Source organism: Maniola jurtina, chromosome 2 (assembly GCF_905333055.1).
Source record: "Maniola jurtina chromosome 2, ilManJurt1.1, whole genome shotgun sequence".
Taxonomy (NCBI): domain Eukaryota; kingdom Metazoa; phylum Arthropoda; class Insecta; order Lepidoptera; family Nymphalidae; genus Maniola; species Maniola jurtina.
This window is the reverse complement of record NC_060030.1, coordinates 13,583,876-13,588,205: the sequence shown is the minus strand read 5'-3', so window position 1 is coordinate 13,588,205 and position 4,330 is coordinate 13,583,876. Positions and strand designations below refer to the sequence as shown.

The 4,330-nt window shown below is 34.9% G+C and overlaps 1 non-coding gene across 1 annotated transcript; it reads left to right on the top strand.

Annotated features, from left to right (window-relative positions):
* The first annotated feature begins 3,822 nt into the window (after positions 1 to 3,822).
* On the top strand, positions 3,823 to 3,895 carry Trnav-aac. Its single transcript has one exon. It is a non-coding gene; the product is annotated as a tRNA-Val (tRNA).
* The last annotated feature ends 435 nt before the right edge of the window (positions 3,896 to 4,330 follow it).

Genomic DNA, 4,330 nt, shown 5'->3' with positions numbered 1-4,330 from the left:
AGTTCTCCGGTAGCACAGAGAATACAGCGGAAACAATAATCGTAAAGTGCGGCACGTGCTTCCGCACTCCGGATCAGACTGTATTGCAGTTTTATGCGGCGCTTTGTAGCATTTGAGCTGCATTCAAGTGCCGCACTAAATAATAAATAGCGGAGTAATGAGTTGAATTTACGCCAGGTTGTATCCGTGCTCGTTTGTGTATTTGTAACCCTACTTTTATTTTTCACGGGTTTTTATCTTTTGTTTACGAATTTAAAAGTTTTTTGTACGATGGTTGTGATTTCTTGATACTTTAAAAGCGATCTACATATTTTCGGTCAACATCGGTTAAAGTTAAGTAAACCGTTCTATAATGTATCTAGCAGTAGCATTGAAAATCATAAAGTATCCTAAGTGACTTTATTAGTGGTCATTTAAGGCAACAAAAATGTATTTTCCTGTATGAAAGAATATTAAACAATAAAGTCAGTTCTCTGGTAGCACAGAGAATACAGCGGAAGCAATAATCGTAAAGTGCGGCACGCTTCCGCACTCCGGATCAGACTGTATTGCAGTTTTATGCGGCGCTTTGTAGCATTTGAGCTGCATCCAAGTGCCGCACTAAATAATAAATAGTGGCGTAATGAGTCGTATCCGTGCTTGTTTGTGAATTTGTAATGTGCTTTTAACTTTTCTTTTGCGCGGACTTCGGTCTGGCTTTAATCTTTTTCCTTTTGTGGATGGTTTTCAAATTGTTTTGCTTGATCGTTGTTACTTTTGTGAATCTAGGTTTTATGAGGATTTCTATTAAAATAACGGCTCTTAGAAAGTATATCTTTTTGACTTTATATTATACTTAGCTAGGTTTAAGTCAACTTTCTCCATTCTCTTCATACTCATAGTCATGGAATGGGTTATAGACTTTTAGAGATGTAATCTGAAAGAATATTATCGGTAAAACGTTGAAACAATTGAAAGCAGAATTGATGTGGCGAAAAATTTAAGTAAAATGATGAAATCATGAAGAATTTATAAGATAAAAAAATAATCAATCAATATTCAGCAAATAAAAACAAAACATTAATGCAGGACATAATCTACTTAAAACTTAGGCCTATCGATCTAACTTTCCCCAGCAGTTGATTGAAAACGTCCCAAAGGAAGTGCTTTAAAAAACGCATTAATCAAAACTTGGACACTTTCCGTTCCTTTAAGATATCAGCACTTTGTTTCGGACATGAAGTGTTTAACACGACCATTAATCATTGCTAAGTTGGTTTAGGCCTTAAACACACACGACGCGTGACGCTACGATGAATGATACGAAGGAAATTTGTCATTCATTCAATTATTATTTACTAGGTGATGCCCGCGACTTCATCCGCGTGGATTTAGGTTTTATAAAAATCCTGTGACAACTCTTAGCTTTTCCGGGATAAAAAGTTGCCTATAATATAAATCGGATAAACGGATGAGCCTTTAAGAATCCCGTGGGAACTTTTTGATTTTCCCCGTAATGTAAGCTACTCGTAACTCTATACCATATTTCTTTAAAATCGGTTAAACTGTTGGGCCATGAAAAGCTAGCAGACAGACAGACAGACACACTTTCGCATTTAATATATTTATCACTTTATGATCGTATAAGGGTTCCGTTTTTCCTTTTGAGGTACGGAAGCCTAAAAAACATTAAAATCACGTTATTCCAGCATTACTATAGAACCGAATTCACTGGCATTGGAACTCCATTAACATAATGTATAAGCTGGTAATGATCGACAATAATTATTATTATTCTTATTAGGAAATACTAGGTATTTGGTATTTACCAAAATCCCCGGCTTTATAGTAAATTATTATCAGTAAATTGAGGATTATGAGATCTAATAGGTATTTACCGATTAAATATCATGTTTTATTGCTAGCTTTATCTTATTGAATCAGGTGATATTTACAAAATAGATTATTTTTCAGCTTTTTTATTGAACATTTTGTGGTGCATTTATAATCTAAGTACTGGAGATACCCGAGACTTAACCCGCAGGAATTTAAACTTTTTAACAATCCCATGAGAACTTTATGGCTATCCAGGATAAAAATAGACTGTGTCATTCAATATTCATGCCAAAAATCAAGACAATCCGTTGTTCCGTTGCAGCGTGATTGAAAGACAAACTAGTACGCAATTATACATTTTATCGCATTATAGGTAAGTATTTAAGAGGGCTCTCTCCGTCACTCGTTTCATACAATCGTAGTTTAATAATAATAATAATAATAATTTATTTATTTAAGGACAAATTTTTACAAATTTTACAAAACAGGTGTAAACATAAACTTTATCAGTTTTTCCGCACACCTGTTGTCGACAATGTGTAGTGCACGTAACAATAATTTAATCTAGTATAACAATTTCTACTAGTACTTACTACTAAACTTATAAACTAACAACATTAGGCTAAATATGGGTTATCAATAAGAATTCTAAATATTTGTAGTTCCAATTTCATTTGAATATTAAGCAACCAAAGTCCATGAAATTTTGCAGACATATTCTAGAAACTAATATCTATGTCTGTGGTTTCCAGATTTCAAAGTTACGCGGTCTTAAAAATTTTCATACAAATCTTTGAGCCCCTGTAATTTTAAAACTACATATTTTTAGAAAAATCTAAAACACCACAGACACAGATATTAGTTTCTAGAATATGTCTGCAAAATTTCATGGACTTTGGTTGCTTAATATTCAAATGAAATTGGAACTACGATTGTATGAAACGAGTGACGGAGAGAGCCCTGTTAAGAGTGTTATAATCAAAAAAAATTAACACGTACTTTAAACAAAACGTATTTATTTTTTGCAAAACATCATCCTTGATTTTATGGCAACCTTGTGACAATCCAAATATAGATTGAAGCGAGGAATACCTACCAGTAGTTTCAATCCTAATTGAAGAGTGTGAGTGCGTATTGCCACAGTCCAGCCGCCACTGTGTAAGAATTACGTTTCTTCTAATATTATTAACCCCCGACCCAAAAAGAGGGGTGTTATAAGTTTGATGTGGGTATCTGTGTATCTGTCTGTGGCATCGCAGCTCCTAAACTAATGAACCGATTTTAATTTAGTTTTTTTTTGTTTGAAAGGTGGCTTGATCGAGAGTGTTCTTAGCTATAGTCCAAGAAAATCGGCTCAGCTGTTTGAAATTTATCAGCTCTTTTCTAGTTACTGTAACCTTCACTTGTCACTTGTAAATTTTTAACCGACTTCCAAAAAAAGGAGGAGGTTCTCAATTCGTCGGAATTTAATTTTTAACTAGCTGTGCCCGCGACTTCGTTCGCGTAAGCTCTCAGCGCGCTTTACATAGCCACGGACGCTCAGGCGCGAGGCGTGTAGTACGTACTCTGTACGTTAAAAATGTTCGCCGTGATTCTTTAAATTGACATAACTTTTTTATTTATGAACCGATTGACATGAAATAAACACTAAATGTTAAGTGAAGCTTACTATAATATATTAGTGAAAACCGTATCTAAATCGAATAAGCCGTTTCTGATATTAGCGTGTACAAACACACAGACAAACAGACAAACAGACAAAAAAAATTACAATTTCGGGTACGGCATCGATATAATAACAACCCCTGCTACTTTTTTTTATATATTTCCATTGTACAGACACCACTTTTCTACAATTTTATTATATGTATAGATTTACACTCGTTATTTGAAGTAGTTGGTACATTTTGGCATAACTAGGTCAAAATTTACACCTGTCCGTTCTCTTTTATATCTTTACTATGTTAATTTTGCCACTAGTATGTTAATTTCGCCGCTACATATCAAGTTTCCGTGGTGTAGCGGTTATCACATCTGCCTAACACGCAGAAGGCCCCCGGTTCGATCCCGGGCGGAAACATATGTTTTTGTCAAATTATTTATGGTTTTGATTATTTTGGAAGGACATCAAAACGATCATCAATGTTTTCATACGTAGTGCTGCATTTAAATAAACAAAATGGTAGCTGTATCAATATTTTTATTTTATGTATGGCATGTATGGTATGTTCAATATGGCGACAACCTGGGCGGTCGGTTTCTGGAGCGAGCTTGGATGGGTGGAGTGAAGACTCCGGCGGGGAGGGACAACGCACGCACAACAGACGGAAACGTTTAAGTGCGGAAACCAGCCTAGAGAGAGAAAAGATGGCGATTTCAAAAATGTATAGGTCGACCAAAAAAGTGAAGTCACCATCGACAGTATTGACGGTGCCTATTTAATTTGGCTTTTGCCTTCAAATTCAAATTCAAAATATTTTTATTAAATTAGACTTTTACAAGTTCTTTTGAATCG